The 19,052-nt window shown below is 43.0% G+C and overlaps 1 protein-coding gene across 5 annotated transcripts in view; it reads right to left on the bottom strand.

The window, feature by feature from the left end:
• ALKBH8 (alkB homolog 8, tRNA methyltransferase) overlaps positions 1 to 919 on the bottom strand; it is a 45,676-nt gene extending 44,757 nt beyond the window's left edge. For 3 of the 5 annotated variants that reach the window (XM_037505691.2, XM_037505694.2, XM_037505695.2), the window contains exon 1: positions 633 to 919. The gene's annotated coding sequence lies outside the window, so the exon portion shown is untranslated. The remainder of the gene's footprint in view (positions 1 to 632) is intronic. The other 2 variants (XM_037505692.2, XM_037505693.2) reach the window with 2 other exon arrangements.
• Between the last annotated feature and the right edge of the window lie 18,133 nt (positions 920 to 19,052).

The following is a 19,052-nucleotide window of genomic DNA, read 5'->3' as shown; positions in this document are numbered from 1 at the left end:
TGTCTTCCTTCTCTAAGTTACAAGAAAAGTAGGTTCTAGGAAAGTAGATTTTGTTTATATTTCCACTCCCTAGCACTCAGAACCTAGAACAGGATCTAGCACCTAGTAGCCACTCAATAAACCAACCCTAAACTTGCCATCTTATCTCCTAAAACTCTTCTTGTCAGAATTCTAAGTTTGCTGGCTCCCTTCCTGTGTTGATTAATTCCTGCTGTTTCTCTCTCTTCAGTTTTCACATTGCATTATAATTGCCTTTGTGTGTCATGCTCACACAGAAGACCATCACCTACTTAATGGTCTAGACTTCAATGTCTGATATACAAGCAGGCACTCGGTAAAGTTTTGTTTAACAGAATCAAGCAAAACCAGAGATCCAGGGCTTGGGGAATTACTCGAAGAAAAGCACAGGAAGATTCAACAGTGTGCTCTCAGGCCACCAGTGAGAGCTCCCTAACGCCCTCACACCACTGCCCGGCCCTGGAACATAAAAATGTCAGAAGGGCACAGTAACACTCCTCAGGTTGCAACCGCCAGTTCCCAACCGCGGAGGAAACAAAAGACTGACTCAACACCATGTGAACACAGGCCCGAACACAAACGCAGACACTCAAAACACTGTCGGGAACACCCACCAGACAGGCACCTTACTGCCCAGGCACCGCCACCAGATCATCGCCCGGCCATCACTCCTCGCCTTCGGGGCTCAGTCCCACGCTGGTGAAACAGATGAAAAAAGACGGAAGAGCCCCAAAGAAAGCGGCGACCTGCAGTCATCATGCCTGGCAGTATGTAGTGTCACAAACCTCCGCCTCGGCTCAGGCTGGGTTCTCACCGCACGGATGCTCTCGCCTTCGCTAATCTTTCCACTCTGTCCCACAGAGCGGCTCTTCACCGCACCTGGGCGCAGCCATGTTGGGGAAACCTGCACTACATTTCCCGTGAGCCTGCGCGGCGACGAGCGGCGCTCCCACAACCCCCTTCGGCGCCCAGCTCCCCACGTCCACTCTTTATTGGCCGAGTCTTAGGCCAGTGAACTGCTCTCCATAGCAATGAAAATGCGGTCGTCTTATTTGGGGGCGTAGTAAGAGTTGGAAGTGAAGGTTGTTTTTTTCGGTAGCCCCCACCCCCAATTGGACACAGTCAAAAAGGTGTGTGTGTCCCTCGGTCAATTTATAACGTCCCCATGACCACCCCCCCATCCCTCGATTCTTTCCTCCTGAACCCTATAGGGCAGTGGGCGAGGGCCTGGCGTCCGAAAGATGAGCTCGCACAGCGGCAGGGAGGAAGGGGACCATACCTGCACATGCCAGGGGCAGGGTGAGTACCTTAGAGTGACGGGAAGATGGGTGGAAGACAGTTGAGGGAAGTAAGACAGGAAGGGGGGCTTCCTGTGCCAGATTCTAGGTTTAACCCCGTTGTGTTACGCCTAAGAAGTCCATGGAAGAGACGGAGTGATATGACCAAAACTTCGGGTGGAGGGGGAGAGACTTAAAAGATTTTTGAACAGAATAGTGCAGTGCTAAAGTAAAGTAACACTATTAGCTGGGACACCATAATGACAGGGAAAGGGAAAAGATTTGGTGACATCAGAAAAAACGCAGGAGATGCCCATAAGCACTGGGTACAGTCAGAAGCGCGGGAGGGTGAGAGAATTCACCAGAGCCAGAGCTGGGAGCAGAGCAGGCAGAAGGACCGAATACACTGCTGAGGGGAGCAGCCGGCGGGGCAGGAGGGGTCTGTGCGCCATGTGGGACCCTCGCCGGCTGCCAGGGATCGAACCGGCACTGCAGAGGCTGTGGGCAGTTTTGTATCTACACTAAATACTTTCAAAAACTTTCCAAAAGGACTTTCTATGATCATAGAAATGTTTTCTAATAATATCTAAGCCACATGTGCTTGGGAACATTTTATATATGGCTAGTTCAGTAAAGAACTGAATTTTGAATTTTTAAATGTTATTTAATTTTAATTCATTTAAGTGTAATTAACTGCAAGTGACTAGTGGCTACTACTGTAAAATTTCCCCTTATCTCCTATTAACAAAATTGATTTCATCCATATCCACCTGGCTTAAGGGTACTGAAACTTAAAATTTGTGAATTTGTTAGTCTCCATGAAACTTATTTGTGTTAATTCACTTTATACGTTCTGATTGCTTGTTTTCAGGGTTTTTCTTTACCTTATGTCCCTCTGCCCACAACTAAATGAAGGCAATCCTTCAGGTTTTATGTTTGACCCTTTTCATTTATTCTACAGTCTTGCCCTATCTGGCTCTCCAGTCTTAAAATAATTATATGAGTAACTCCCTAATCTTTATCTTCAGCCCTGCCTTCCCTTTCTTTAGTGGGAAAATAGTATTTGTATTGGAGTATGACCTGAAGTAGGAAGTACAAAACAGTATTCAGCTATTGAGATTGACGTGATAATTAAATGTCATGCACAAAGTAGCTGTTAAATGATTCCTCATTCCTTTTCTACTCTTCTGCTCCTGAGTTACAGGCCCAGATTTCCAATCACTTGCTGCCATTGCTGCCTCCATATCTTTAGCAAAAGGTGAATACATTTAAAATTTTGCATGCAGTCCTTTTCATGCAGGCCCTTCTTTTTTGTTTGGAAGACTGCATGGATCATTTCTCCTAGAAAAGATGACTTGAAGTAATTTTGATCTGCATTATGACCTTGTTTCATTCATTATATAATTCCAGTGTCTTTTATAGTCTTGTAACAATAAAACTTAAGTAATGTTGAACTAAAAAGAAACTTAATTAGAAGATAGAATTCATCTTCACCAATGCTAAAAACCTTACACTGTAGTATTTTTTCAAAAGTATTAAATACTAAACTAATAATATTAGTAAAATCCTAATCTCACCTTCATGATGCAAAGTTAGCCAGATTTTTCTATAAAGGACCAAATAGTGAATATTTCTAGCTTTGTGTCCACATTTATTCTTTGGTCACATATTCTCCTTCTTTTTCTTTTCTTGGTTTTGTTTTTTAACACCCTTTAAAAATGTGAAAACCTTGGGGAGGGAGCACAATGGGCTATGGTGGCAGACTATGGAAGTGAAATTTATGGGACTGCTTTAGGCCAGTCATGATTCACTCCATGCAACTAGGATGAATCCCATCTTCCCTGAGATCAAGAGACCTTGATAGACTGTACTCTTATCTGGAAAAGGGAAAAACTAGGATTCTATTAGCAAGAAAAAGTCAAGAACAGCTGTTGGGTAGTCAGTTAATAGTGTGTTCCCTCCCCCCAAAAAATAATAATAAAAAAAAAATTAATAGGCAATTATAAATCAGAGACATTCTTCAGGGGAGGGGGAAGGAAGAGGGATCAAAACGGGAGGGAAGAGCACAAGGGACTATGGTGATGGTGCACCGGTGAACTGGTGGTGGGAAAATTTTACAGGGACTACACCTGAGAGAAGAAATCAAATATTGTACAAAAATGAACAATGATGTAAAATATATGTAAATAAATACTTTTTAAAAAATAGTGTGTTCCGTATGGAATTGGATACTTCTTTCTGGCTGGTTTATCAGAATATGATCTATTTCAAAATCTAAGAGATGCTAGAAGGATGAACACTCATCAGCTAATGACTCAAAAGTAGAATTCTAACAGTTGTATTTCTATTCCAAGACTCTTCAGTCAGAAAAGATTGAAATAATCCTGAAAGTTGTTACATTTTCACTATGGTTCCACAATGATACCATTGCACTACAATTTCAAATTCAACTTTTATACTTAGACTGTTCCTAATTGTCCTTCCCCTTTCACGCACCCCTCCTTCCCCTTTTGCCCCAGGCCTTTCATTTCTGACTTCCTTCTGGTTGTTCTTCCACTTGTCACCAGTGTACTAATTTTGCTTTTTTTTTTCCCCCATTCATGTTTTAAAGAAAAAAAAAACTTTCATTTCTTAGTCTTTCCATTTATTCTTTCACTACTTATGTTACCCCTTCAGGGTAAATGAGAAATCTGTATCATTTCCTTCTCAAACTTTTGTCTTCTCTGCTATTTCCTGGGTTGCTGGCTTCTTGAAACTCCAGCAAGAATTCATTATGTAAAGCCAGTTGATGTTCACTGTGACATTTTTAAGGCTGAATGCATTATTCATGCTGTGGTGATAAAAATTCAATGAAAAGTTTGCAGTTTTAGAAGTCGTATGGTGAAAGTATTCGCTGTGCAGTAATTAGAGACAACAGTAACGGCCAAAAACAGATGAAAAGTGAAGAGGCCAGCCTTTAATTGGTAATACAAAACATAAAAGTCTGCTTGGAGGATTTTTTTGGTCGGTTGCAAAACATAAAATTGTAGCTGTAAAGCATTAACCTCCCCCAGATGGTTTGCTGATTCTTGAGACAAAAGACCTACTTAAATCCTAGAATACTTTTCTCTACAACATTTTTCACATAGAAGAGAATAAAGAGTAGACAATTCAGGATGCATTGTAATATTCAAGGTGGCCAGAGGAATGGGTTTTTAAAGACTATGATAAAAGAAAGCAATTTTTAGAAAACTCCACAAGAAAAAAATCTCTTAAATCTTTATGAAAATGTCATTGTAAAAATGTCTTGCTAATGTAATGGCTTCCTACCATCATTCATCTCTTCAAGACCCCAAGGTAACAAAGCTGGCAAGCTTCCTCATTAACTACACTGGATATAGATCCATATTCCATAGGTTTGATAAGATGCTCTTAGATTTTACTTCCATTATGGCTAACCAAGACCTCATATTAGTAGCATCAATTTTACCATTTTGTGTTGGTTTCTTGTGCTTGAATTATTTCTAGTCATCTTTGCTGTATCTTTGGGGATACAGTCATCTTTAGGGATTTAGAATTTTCTAACCCACTTGTCTTATTTTACAAAAATGGTTTTTGAGGGCCTCCCTGGTGGCGCAGCGGTTGAGTGCTGGGTTGCGAAGCTGCCCACAGCCTCTGCAGCGCCGGTTCGATCCCGGCTGCTCCCCGGCCACCAGAGGAGGGTCCCACGTGGCGTGCAGACTCTTCTGCCGCCCGCTGCTCCCCTCAGCAGTGTATCTCGGTCCTTCTGCCTGCTCTGCTCCCCACTCTGGCTCTGGTGAATTCTCTCACCCTCCTGCGCTTCTGACTGTACCCAGTGCTTGTATAAATAAATAAATAAATCTTTTTTTTTAAAAAAATGGTTTTTTAATTATATAAGCATTTACCTGGCACAAAAAGCACCTTGCTTTAAAGCAAAGAATGGAGAGTGCCAGAGACAGCTCCCCTGACTGCGAACTCCCACCCCACACCTTTAAGAGCTCCTCTCAAAAATCCATGACCTAATGAAAGTTCCAGTGTATTAAAGTTGAGTAAAGATTTACTTGCTTTGAATTAAACTGTAAGTAGAAATTTCCAGCATATTCTTCCAGATATCCTACGTTGTACATGCGTCACCTCAGAGATCACTGTACTAGGACTGGAATCTCAAAGGGCAGTCCTTAGACTAGCTGCATGACAGTCAACTAAGAGCTACCAAGTTTTTATAGTTTCTCAAAACCCTAATGGATTACAGTGTGTGCTTCAAAATCTCCGGGGCCAGGGCCCAGCAATTTGCATGGTTCACAAGCTTTCGTGTTCAACCATAGAAGCAAAAAATTGTGTATTACTCAACATGGAGCTCTTTAAAAATCTTCCCAGAGTAAAAACTGCCAATTTTTAAGTATATTTGGGGTTTTAGGCAAAATGTTTTAATTTTATAAATATTAGAGACCAAGAAGCCAGATAATTCAGAGCTCAGATTGTCAAAGAACCCATGAAAGTATGTCTCAAAGCAGTCTAATTATTCACATCTTGCTATCCCATGTTACAACTGAGATAGAAAAAACAGCATAAAGACTATTTAGGAGATGTTTAAGAGTGATTTACATTTATCTCTGGGGTCTCATTTGAACAAAAGGGCCTAGTTTAATATGTTAAAACATCTATAACTAGAAGTGTTAAGCTCAATTTTACAAATGTAGACTCCAAGTCTCACAGAAAGAGGGGGGAGTCCAACACAAAGCCCCTCCTCTTTACCAAATGCATGCATTATGCTGAGGGACATACATGTACAGAAAATGTCCTCTTTTCATGATTTTTTTTTAATAATAAATTTTATTTTTATATTCCCCCATACAATTGGAAACGCCCCATTCTGACCCCAATCCTTCCCCTCCTGCCCCCCACCCCCCAAAAAGTGTCTCTGGTTCATAGTTTTTTGTTGATTTTGATTTTCACTTTCTTACATTCATTTTCCTGGTCCCTTATTTAAGTTTTCTAGATTCCTGCTATGAGTGAGACCATCCGGTATTTTTCTTTTTCTTTTTGGCTTATTTCGCTGAGCATGATCCCTTCCAGCGCCATCCATGTTGCTGCAAATTGCATGTGTTTATCTTTTTTGAATGCTGAGTAATATTCCATGGTATATATGTACCACATCTTCTTGATCCAGTCATCTATTTTTGGGCATTTGGGTTGTTTCCAAAGCTTAGCTATTGTAAACAGTGCTGCTATAAACATAGGGGTGCAGGTGCTCTTTGGAATTGATGTTTCTGTTTCCTTTGGGTAAATACCTAGGAGTGGAATTGCTGGATCATATGGAAGCTCTATGTTTAGTAGGTCCAGAAATCTCCACACAGCTCTCCATAGTGGTTGGACCAGTTTGCACTCCCACCAACAGTGCAGAAGAGTTCCTTTTTCTCCACACCCTTGCCAACATTTGTTGTTGCTAGTTTTTTTAATATGTGCCATTCTCATTGGTGTGAGATGGTATCTCATGGTAGTTTTGATTTGCATTTCCCTGATTACAAGTGATGTTGAACATTTTTTCATATGTCTGTTGGCCATTTGCATTTCCTCTTCAGAGAAGTTTCTTTTTAGCTCTTCTGCCCATTTTTTGACTGGATTATTTTCTTTGTTGTTGCTGAGTCTCATCAGCTCTTTGCAGATTTTTGTGATCAGTCCTTTATCATTAGTGTTGGGTGCAAAAATGTTCTCCCAGTTGGTGGGGTTTCTCTTTGTTTTTGTTATTGTCTCTTTTGCTGTGCAGAAGCTCTTTAATTTGATGTAGTCCCATCTGTTTATCTTTGTCTTCACTATCACTGCTTTGGGTGATGTGTCTGTAAAGATGTCTTTGATGTGCAAATCACGTAGTGTTTCGCCTATATTTCCTTCTATGTATTTTATGGTTTCAGGTCTTATGTCTAGTTCTTTAATCCATTTTGAGTTGATTTTTGTGTATGGTGTGAGGTAGTGGTCAAGCTTCATTCTTTTGCATGTAGCGACCCAGTTTTCCCAGCACCATTTATTGAACAAACTTTCTTTGCTCCAATGCATAGTCTTTGCTCCTTTGTCAAAGATTAGTTGACCATAAATCTGTGGGTTTATTTCTGGATTTTCTATTCTATTCCATTGGTCTGTATGTCTGTTCTTGTTCCAATACCATGCAGTTTTGATGATTATGGCTTTGTAGTATAGTTTGAAGTCTGGGAGTGTGATGCCTCCATTTCCTTCTTTTTTTCTCAGTAGAGCTTTGGCTATTCGGGGTTTTTGGTGATTCCATATGAATTTCATCAATAATTGTTCTATTTCTTTGAAGAATGCCATTGAGATTTTGATTGGAATAGCATTGAATCTGTATATTGCTTTTGGTAGGATGGCCATTTTAATAATGTTTATTCTTCCAATCCATGAGCAGGGGATGTCTTTCCATTTCTTTGTGTCTTCTTCTATTTCTTTTAAAAGTGTTTTATAGTTTTCTTTGTATAGGTCCTTTACCTCTTTTGTTAGATTTATTCCCAAATATTTGATTTTTTTTGTTTCGATAATAAAAGGGATGGTTTTTTTGATTTCTTCTTCTTCAGATTTATTGTTTGTGTATAGGAAGGCTACTGACTTTTGCATGTTGATTTTGTATCCTGCCACTTTACTGAATTGATTAATGAGTTAAATTAGTTTTTCTGTGGAGATTTTGGGGTTCTCTATGTATATTATCATATCATCTGCAAATAGTGATAGTTTGACTTCTTCTTTTCCTATTTGGATTCCTTGGATGTCTTTCTCTTGTCTTATTGCTCTGGCTAGGACTTCCAGTATTATATTGAAAAGCAGTGGTGAGAGTGGACATCCTTGTCTTGTTCCAGATCTTAATGGAATTGCTTTCAGCTTTTCACCATTGAGAATGATACTGGCTGTTGGCTTGTCATAGATGGCCTTTATGATGTTGAGGTATGTTCCTTGTATCCCAAGAATTTCAAGGGCTTTTATCATGAATGGGTGTTGCACTTTGTCGAAAGCTTTCTCAGCATCTATTGATATTATCATATGGTTTTTATATTTCTTTTTGTTGATGTGTTGGATAACGTTGATTGATTTTCGGATGTTAAACCATCCTTGTGCCACTGGAATGAATCCAACTTGGTCGTGGTGAATTATCTTATGGATACATTGTTGGATTCTGATAGCTAAAATTTTATTGAGGATTTTTGCATCAGTGTTCATTAGGGAGATTGGCCTATAGTTTTCCTTTTTTGTGTTGTCCTTATTCGGTTTTGGTATTAGTGTAATATTGGCTTCATAGAACGTGTTTGGTATTGTCCCTTCCTTCTCAATTTTTTGGAAGAGTTTGTGAAGGATAGGCACTAATTCGTCTCTGAATGTTTGGTAGAATTCATTTGTAAATCCATCAGGTCCTGGGCTTTTGTTTTTGGGGAGGTTTTTGATTACCATTTCAATTTCGCTGCTTGTAATTGGTCTGTTTAGGTGTTCTATTTCTTCTTTATCTAGCTTTGGGTGATTGTAGAGTTGTAGGAATTTGTCCATCTCCTCTAGATTGTTGAACTTGTTTCCATATAACTGTTCATAGTAGTTACTGATTATTCTTTTGATTTCTGCTGTGTCCATTGTGATTTCTCCTCTTTCATTTATGATCCTGTGTATTTGTGCTTTCTCCCTTTTTTCCTTTGTGAGCCTGGCTAGGGGTTTGTCTATTTTATTTATTTTTTCAAAGAACCAGCTCTTGGTTTCATTGATCTTTTGGATTTTTTTTTAGTTTCAATTTCATTTATTTCTGCTTTGGTTTTTATTATTTCTTTTCTTCTACTGGTTTTGGGGTTTTTTTGTTGTTCTTTTTCTAGATCTTTGAGCTTCGAGATTAGGTTGTTTCTTTGAGTTCTTTTTTGTTTCTTGATGTGAGCTTCTATTGCTATATATTTTCCTCTTATTACTGCTTTTGCTGCATCCCATACATTTAGGATATTGGTGTCCTCCTTGTCATTCAATTCAAAGAATTTTTTAATTTCTTCTTTGATCTCCTCGTTAGTCCAATGGTCTTCCAGTAGTGTGGCTTTTAATCTCCATGAGGTAGGAAAGTTCCTTGCCTTCTTTTTATGATTTATTTCTAGTTTGATGCCTTCGTGGTCAGAAAAGATGGTTGGTATGATTTCAATCTTGGTGTATCTGTTGATGTTTGTCTTGTGCCCCAGTATGTGATCGATCCTGGAGAATGATCCATGTGCGCTTGAGAAAAATGTGTACTCCGTTTTTTTTGGGTTTAGTATTCTATAGATGTCTGTTAAGCCCAAATGCTCTAGGTCCTTATTTAGAGCTTTAGTTTCTTTACTTATTTTTTGTCTTGTTGATCTATCCATTGTTGATACTGGTGTGTTGAAGTCTCCCACTACGTATGTGTTTTCTCTGATGTCTGTTTTCAGAGAGGACAACAGTTGTCTGATATATTTTGGTGCTCTTTCGTTTGGTGAGTATATGTTAATGAGTGTTATTTCTTCTTGAAGTATTGTCCCCTTAATCATAATGTAGTGACCATTGGGGTCTCTTTTTATTTTTTTGAGTTTGAAGTCTGTTTTACCTGATATAAGTATAGCTGTTCCTGCTTTCTTTTTTGGCCCATTTGCTTGTAGGATTGTTTTCCATCCTTTGACTTTGAGCCTATTTTTATCTTGTGTAGCTAAATGTGTTTCCTGGAGACAGCAAAAGGTTGGGTTTTGTTTCTTAATCCAGGCTGCAACTCTGTGTCTTTTTATTGAAGAGTTTAGTCCATTTACATTTAGAGTTAATATTGATATGTTAGCATCTGTATTTGCCATTATGTTTGTCTTTCCTTTGATTTTATTTATTTATTCTTTTAATTACTTTTTTTTTTTTTTTTTTTGGTCTTCTTTCGTTGTTATTCGTCCCTCTGAGGTTCTGGCTTTAGGATTCCTTGTAGTATTTTTTGGAGTGGGGGTTTAGTCGCAATGAAATTCCGGAGTTTCTGTTTGTCTGGGAAGGTCCATATTCTTTCTTCATGGAGGAAAGAGAGCTTTGCGGGATAGAGTATTCTTGGTTGGCATCTGTTTTCTTGGAGTCTGTTGACTATGTCCCTCCACTCTCTCCTTGCCCGTAGTGTTTCTTCGGAGAGGTCTGATGTCAGCCTGATTGGTTTTCCTTTGAATGTTATCTGTTTCTTCCCTCTTGTCAGCTTCATTATTTTTTCCTTGTCCTGGATTCTAGGGAGCTTTACTATTATGTGTCTTGCTGTGTTTTTCCTTTCGTCGTGGAAGTTTGGTGTTCTTCTTGCTTCTTGTATATCAATTTTCAGCTCCTTCTTCGCGTTTGGGAAGTTCTCTTCAATTATATCCTGGAATATTTTCTCTGTTCCTACATCTCTCTCCTCTCCTTCTGGAATTCCTATAACTCTTATATTTCCTTTCCTCATGGAGTCAGATAGTTCCCGAAGTCTTTCTTCATTCTTTTTCCTTCCTACTTCTCTTTCCTTTTCTGTTTTGGTTCTTTTTATTTCTGTGTCTTCAAGATTACTTATTCGTTCTTCCATTTCATCTATTCTGCTTTCATTGCTTTTCCCAGAGTTCTTTAGTTCCTCCATTAATTCTTTGATCTCCTGCATTTCTTTTTTTTTTTTTTTATTTTTATTTGTTTGTTTTGTTTATACATGCACTGGGTACAGTCAGAAGCGCGGGAGGGTGAGAGAATTCACCAGAGCCAGAGTGGGGAGCAGAGCAGGCAGAGGGACTGAAGTACACTGCTGAGGGGAGCAGCGGGTGGCAGGAGAGGTCTGTGCGCCATGTGGGATCCTCCTCCGGTGGCCGGGGAGCAGCCGGGGATCGAGCCGGCGCCGCAGAGGCCGCGGGCAGCTTCGCAACCCAGCGCTCAACCGCTGCGCCACGGTGGCCGGGGAGCAGCCAGGGATCGAGCCGGCGCCGCAGAGGCCGCGGGCAGCTTCGCAACCCAGCGCTCAACCGCTGCGCCACCGGGGAGGCCCTCCTGCATTTCTTTTACTTCCCTCTTTAGGGACTCAATTTCCTTCTTCTGATCTATCACTTTTTTAATCATGGCAATTTTAAATTCTCTTTCTGGAAGGCTCAGAAGTTCTTCCAAGTTGCTGTCGTTGCAATCTGGGGAGTGGTTTCTTTTTGTGGTGTGCTTCTTTCCTGAGGCGTTGTTAGGTTGCGTGTGGTTCTTCTACTCCCTACTGTCTGTTTTCTAATTTGTCGTATGCGTTGGGACACTGTGTTGCTCGGACTGACTGGCATCTTGGGTGAACTTCTCCGCTCCCCTCTGGCTCATCCAGGAGCCATCTCTGTCTTCTGGGGGAGCTTTCTGCTGGTTTTAGGCAGTTTTTACTGAAGAAATGTCTCTGTTCTAAAATGGCGAAGCGGGATGCAGCCCCTGCGCCTCCGGTTTCAGGCACACTCTTCTGCGCACCCGGTCTGCCCCGGACGTGGGTACCTGCTCCCTCTGTGGGCTCAGACTGCTGGTCGGAAGGGGCCTGGCGTGGGCTAACTTCCCAGCTGGCCACTGGGTCCTCCAGAAGCCTTCTGCCCTTTTCAAGCAGTCTTAAGAAATTTCCTGTTCTATGGGGTGTTAGTGACTTTTTTTTCTGGTCGCTAGGTGGCGCCAGAGATCTCTCCTATTGTCCTTGGGGGGCTGTTTTTCGCCTCCCCCCACCCCGTGGGACAGGGAACAGAGCGGGAATGGTAGGGTACACCTCAACAGCTTTGGGGTGCTGTGTCTGCCTTGTGCCCCACCGTCGTGGAGAACCCACGCCCCGAATTTTCGTGCCCCGGGTCTCAGTTCAAAGCCCTCAGGTCCAGGACGCGGGCTGTAGCCCAGTTCAGTGGCGCGGGAATGGCGCCTTTTGCACCCCGCTTCCGTGCCTGGGCGCCTGGTTCCTGCTCACTCAGGGAGGGACCTTCACCTCAGTGAGGACCTCCGCGCGTCTCCCCGCAAGCCTAGGTTGCAGGCGCGGGGACCTGGGCAGCCGGGATCCCGGTCCGCGTTTTCTTTTCAAGCGCGCCAAGCGCGCCGCTTTCCCACGCAAGCTTACCGGCAGCCCGGGCTGTGTGCGCGTCTCCCGGGGTCTTTGTTCTTCTCTAATGGCGCCCGGAGCCATTTGCTCACCGCAGCGGCGAATCCTGCAGGGTTCGCCACAGCTCCCGTTCACGGGGTGTGGTGGCTGCAATAGTTCCTTTCCACTCACAGTCCCGCTTGCCGCGTCGTTTGTTCTTGTTGGTCGTTTTGGTTTGTTGTTTTCCTCCTCTCTGCCAGTCGGAGAGTGCCGCCTCTGTGGGCGGGGGAGGGGAGCAGGGTTCTGCGCTTCCCTCCCTTCTAGTCCTCTTTTATGGCCACTTTCTTCTTCGGGCAGTTTGCTGGAGTCGTCCGTTTATCTTCGTGTCCCGTGTCCCGGTTCTCACTGGGACCTGCCGCTTTTCCTCCCTATTCACTTTTTTTTAATGGGAGATCTTACTCGCAGCGTCTCCTCGGCTGCCATGTTGCTCCGCCCTCTCTCTTTTCATGATTTTTTTTCCCACTGTCAAGTGATCCTTTATTGGGATTTTCTCTTATAGCTCCTAACTGGCGGTGCACTCCACCGCACCACTGTTGTCATCTATGATGTCGTGAGAGTGGCAGCCCACAGACTGAACAGTCTCGAGGCTCTCTTGACTGATGCCAGAGAGTTCTCTAGCTAAGATCAGTGCCATATCTGTCAGGCTATGCTGGCAATCTTGTCAGAAGTGGTAGTTCCACTGTGCTTAGTGTTTTTCTGCTTCTTTCAGTCTCCTGGCAGTTCCTTGAGGGCTTTGATGATGAGAGCAGAGGCTGCAGGTACCACCTCAATCTGGCCCTGTCTGTTCCAAATGGTCAGTTTTACTGTAGTTCTCAAACTATTCCAATCACCAGTTGCCTTGGCAATATTACCACCAACTTTTTTGGGACACAGACCTAAGGGTCCAGTCTTGGGAACCAGGGCAGAGGTGGCACCATCTTCCCCATTGGTGCTCCTCAGGTGTACAACTTTGACTTCATTGGGTCAAACTTAAGTGACATGATGGAGGCAACTGATAACGGATGAACCCAGATTTGGGACGACCAAAGAAAGTTGCACCTTGGCCTCCTCCAAGCTGAAAGCCCGAGGCTCTCTTTTGATATTTTGAAGTCCAAGTGTAATGAAACAAATATCAACCTGGCAAACATGAAAAATGTTTTTTTTTTAAATGTCTGCATCTTTTAAGCAAGCACATGCTAGAATAGTGACTGTACACTTTCAGTAAAGATAGTATCCAAATTCTTGGGGCCTCCCTGGTGGCGCATGGGGTTAGGATGCAGCCTATCCCCAGCCAGCCAGGGAGCAACCCACATGGTGCAGCGGACCTCTCCTGTCTCACCCACTGCTCCCCTCAGCAGTGTATTTCAGTCAGTCTGCCTGTTCTGTTCCCCACTCAGTCTGGTGAATCCTCTCACCCACCTACTTCATCTCTGGCCTGTACCCCAGCTCTTGTATGCATGAATAAATAAATCTTTAAAAAAAAAACAAAGATAGTATCCAAATTCTTAATTGAAAGCATAGATGCTATATTATTTTTTTTTTAAAAGACCAACTGCATTGTCTGGTTTTCTTCTGTTGTTTCAGGTTTAGAATTAGAAGTAAGATTGTGTATCTTTATTTTCTCATCTATTTGAACTCATGGCTTAAGGGGACATGAGGTAATAATAGGAAGTTAACCAAGCCTAGAATTGAGTTTTCAACATCTCTAGGAAGCCTGTTGACATTCTCAGCATGAAGAATGAATAATTGATTAGCATTGATTATGGTGCTCTTCTTCATGAAATTTAAGACACCATAATAGAAACAGATAGCTTTGAAAAATCATTTGAAACAAGAAGCTTCATGAAGTTGAATTATTGAGGTGGTGGTATAGGTAGACTATCCTATTAAGTTAACATAATATTTTCCATGCTTGTCGAAATAATTGTTTGGTGTTTGAGTTGCTGACAAATTTCTTATGTCATCCCCTGTATTACACAATTCTCCATAGTCTTAAATGCTCTTTCAGTCCAGTGAATATAAATGTTATGGCAACAGTGGTTTCTTGTTAATTGGTTCTAGGGTATCCCAGGAAGACTGGAGTGAGTAAGGTGGTCAGCCAAGCCAAGCGGGGGCTAAGAATTCAGGAAACAAAAGGAATCAAGTACACACTTAAAGGAATGAGGATCTAGGAACTAAAGAAATACAATACTTAACCCCTGGTGGCCTGGGGGTTAAGTCTCAGCAATATCACTGCTATGGCCTGAGTTGGATCCCTGGCCAGGGAGCTAACCCACATATGACACAGCAGACCTCTCCTCTCTGGTGAATCCTTTCACCCCCTTCCCACCCTCCCACCTCTGCACCTCTGGCCTATACCCCAGTTCTTCTACATTAAAAAAAAGAGAAATAAATTCATATTCATTTTCTTTCAATGTAGTAGACACCTTCTACCAGAAGATGGCAGCAGTGGAAGCAGAAACCTCTAGAGAAAAGGAGTCCTGGCCTGGGCAAATCTTAACTACTTGGAAATCAGGATCCTCCTGCCTTAAGAGCTCTGGAATCAGCAAAGGTTCCTGGCTGGTTTGGAAGGCTTGGGGGCTGGGGGGAGGGAGAGGGAGCACATCACTGAATGGATGACAGGTGTCTCCCCAAGTCTGAAAGAGGAGGGTTAGGATCAAGGTTTTGGAGAATGGAACAGTGGTTACCAACCCATGTCACCAAGGGTCTCTCAGAAGTTAGCTCCATTTATACCAGAAAAGTCAACCAAAGCATGGCAGCAAGATTAATATGAATTTAAGGCACAGTCACAGACCAGAGCAAAAACCAAATCTGATTGGGAGCACTGAATGTTGATATCAAAAGCAAAGATCTAAGGTAGGTTCCTGGTTCCTTCAGTTGTTATTTAAGTAGTGGTAGAGCCTTTGGGCAGGCCTGCCTGGGAGTTGGGGTTTGGGATAAGAGATTCTGGCAATGCACAGCCATCAGGTATTTGGAGTTAGCTCATTTTGAATGTGTCTGTGAGAACAATAAAACAGTCAAATGGCGGTGGGGGCGTGGGGGCTCCCTGGTAGCCTAGGGTAAGTTAAGTCTCAGAGCTACTGCCACAAAGGCCCATAGTAATGGCCTGAGTTTGATCTCCGGCCAGAGAGCTAATCCACATCGCACAGCAGATTTCTCCTGTCTCCTCCACTGATCCCCTCAGCAATGTATTTCAGTAGACCTGCCTGTTCTTTTCCCCACTGTTTCTGGTGAATCTTCTCACCCCCACACCTCTGTTCTGCACCCCAGTTCTTCTACACAAAAATAAATATATTCTTTTAAAAAAAAAAAGTCAGATGGTGTAGATCCACAAATGCCTTCTCCTTTCCCATTAGCTGTTAAAATAATGAGGAAGACCAAGGAATATTTGTCCTTTGAAGTGTTTTGAAGAGATGGTTCATGGAGGGGAAAAAACCAAGAACCCATATTCACCACATGGAGAGTTACAGCGAAGATTTCACTTTCAGTTCAATGCCTTATACTCTTGGTTGTGCCCATGCACGACACAGCATAAAACATGGCTCGTTCTCAAGATGAGATAAAACTGTCTTTAGATTTTCTAGTCAAGTCTATAGTAGAGGTTGTGATTGAAGTTGTAAGTACCTAGAGATGTTGAAAGTCAAAAAAATGGGATGAAACTACTCACTAAAGAACTGAGAGTCTTTGGTGATCTAAGCAAAAACACTTAAAACTGGGTGATTATTTGCATTTTCCTGAGGGAAGACATGCTTCAGGAATACAGTGTCCCCTGCCATACTTCTCAGTCTTTATAAGAAAGGTTAAGACTACTTTTATTGGGTTGTCTGTCTGGCCATTCATTCTTTGAAGCTATTGGACCTCATAATCAGCCTGAGACCCACAGCAGAACCTTAGCATAGCTCCTGCTAGATCCAAGCCAGTCCTCGCAAGGCTTTCCTGTTTCACGTCAGGAGCCAGCTTATACTCTCCTGTGTAAGTCAGGTTTGGAACAGGTGGTTGGCAAAGATGTCCTGACGTAAAGGAAAGCAGGCAAGCAACACTAGAGTATTCTGTTGGCAGAATAGCCTAGGGCTGTTTCTTGCAAAAACAGAGCAGGAGACTCCAGGAAAGTTGATATGTTGGAGTAGCTCAAGGATTGGCTTTCATATTTTGAGTACCATAATCCAGCCCACAAGCCATGAAAAACATGCTGAGAACACCTCTTGCTTCAAACACTGAGGAATGTCATCTGTTAGCTCTGCAATCTTGGTCTCCGGAGAGAAGGTCATACATAGACCAAGGAAGAGGCAACCAAGGCCCTCCCAAGGTTAAAGTGTATCAGGTGAGAGCCAGGCTCCACCAAGCCCAAGGAAGACTGAGAGCACAGCACATGTGCTGGAACAATGTGCCTGCAGGTGACATCTTCCATGGGTCTGGAGTTCAAGGCCCCAACAAGTCATTCACTTGACGTAGCCAAGGTTGATGGAGCCAGTTCATTTAGAAAAATGAAGCCCCCCAATCTCTAAAGAAGGCAGTTTCCATTCCAAGCATTGTCCTGGAAGCTAGAGTTCCAGGCCATGTGCATGTACTGAAGTGGGCAAGTTAGAGCTGTCCAGGCAGGAGTAAGTGGCCAGGCCCTGCATGTGGAGCAGAGCCATCTCAGCCCTTGGTGCACACTGGACGTCAGCTAAAAAATTTCCCAGACTACCACACCTGACCTAGCCTGCTAGGTAAAATTGTCTCATGATTGACAAAGTGGGGCTGGAGCTCCTCTCTGCTATGATGCACTGACTACATTTCCACTGGAGAAAGATGTCTAGCCTAGAATTACGAAACCCGTGTGCTGCTTGTCTCCCCATCACTGTTTTTTCTCCCCAACTACCTCTAAAATGCTATCGTGGGGCCTGTTATGTAGCAAACTGCTCACCCCTGGAGGCAAATGCTCTCCAGCCTGCTTTTTACCTGATAAGTAGAAGAGTCCATGACTAGACTGTTGGCCCTGAAAAGCTAGAAAAAGGAAAATCCATACCAAATAGCTAGACATTTCTGCAGCTCTCCCATGCAGTCTACTCCAATGTAGACTGGGCTACACCATGATGGATAGCTAGGTCTACGAGAGTTGGCCCTCAGTGCAGAAAAGCTGTGAGGCCTCTGGGCAGCATTCTCTGCCCTCACCACAGAGCCATGGTGTTCCCCAGATAAAGCCAGGGCCCAGAAGGCACAGGTGGGGCTGTCAGTCCTCCCATGTTCTTCCTTGCATGTTAGGTTGTCAAAAACACTGCCCAACCCCATTGTGGAAATAAAAACTTGAGAGGTTCATAGCCACTCAGGCAAGGACAGAACAGTATAGTAGCAGCAAAGACCAGGAGAAGCCACCAGCCAGATTTGGGGCCTCTTCAACCTGTTCACCATTTCTGCTTAAACCCTAGGGAAGATGCAAAGCTACAAGTAGGAGACACTAATCCACGGGGGTGGGGGGAAGCAGGTCTCACCAGAAAACAGTAGGTCCAAAATGCAGGTCAGACTTATAAATAACATGCAAGCCTCAAAAGGTAGCAGAGTTATCACAAAACATGGTCACCAAAAAGAAAGGGAGGCCAAGGGAACAGAGAGCAGAAAGTTCTGGCATTCCTTACAAGCATCTTCTGAGAAGTCCAGCTGCAGATAAAGGATCTAAGGCACCAGTGCTTAAGGTAAAATTCCTCTCTTTAGGAGAGCAGCTGGAAAAAGTCACACATGTGTCGCATGCTCAGAGAAAGCAAGTTCCAGTGACACAGTGCCAGAAGCAGTAACTTGGGCAGGAAGTTCTGAGGACTGAACCTGGGACTGAGGAGCAGGAAGAAACCCCTGGGGTTTTATGTAAATCTCTCCAGCCTTGTCAGGGGAAGTAACTGGTGCAGGCTTGACCCTACATAAGCGAGACCAAGGGTCTCTAGGTGTGCTCAAAAGTCCCCCAAGGGAACAGAGAGCCCCAGGGTCTGACCTAAGGTACTCCTGAGGCGGTCAGGGAGCTCTGCCTCCAGCTGCCGTCCATCTTCAACTTTTACCCGGTTCATTCCCTTTCCACTACCTAACTATAAACTTCCAAAGGCCACACCTTATACTTTTATATTCTGCCCTGAAGCCTCCAGGAGCAAGTGCTGCTCATCAACAGTGCTGATATATGTTCCCTGAGTTATTCTGTCTGCTGATTTATATGCAGCTAGAACACACTGTGTTGGGGTGCAGTCTTGCACCTCTCTGAACCTCAGTTGCCTGGCTGTACAATGAGACAGTTAGATCAAACTAGTGAATTTTCAGTTGTGTCCCTGTGAGCCTTAAGCTTTCTTAGAACTACCACAGGCCGTCACCAGGCATAGTGGCAGTGACAGGGAGGAGGTCAAAGGCCACACCCACTTTATTGGGAAAAGATTTACTTTGGGGAGTTTACTTGTGGGTTTCATAGTAGAAGGTCATTTATAAGGGTTCTGTGGGAAAAAAATTTTAATGATCTGTTTTGATTATTCCAAAGGCCCCTTTTACTCTAACGCATTGCTTTTGTAGTTTTATTGACATTTACATGGAACTTATGTCTTAATGGGAAGAAGTCCCTTCTATCTAAGAACTGTGCTGCCCTTTACCCTCAGGGGCTTCTGGAAACACTTTTCACCTTTGCAGAGTGTGCTATTTGCAGCCAGCTGCACACCTCACACTTTTCAGCTCAGTCACTTCAAATG

This window comes from Talpa occidentalis, unplaced genomic scaffold (genome assembly GCF_014898055.3).
Source record: "Talpa occidentalis isolate TD23 unplaced genomic scaffold, MPIMG_talOcc4v2.1 talOcc4.12, whole genome shotgun sequence".
NCBI lineage: Eukaryota > Metazoa > Chordata > Mammalia > Eulipotyphla > Talpidae > Talpa > Talpa occidentalis.
Note: the sequence above shows the minus strand (reverse complement) of the source record. Positions and strands in the feature narration are given on the sequence as shown.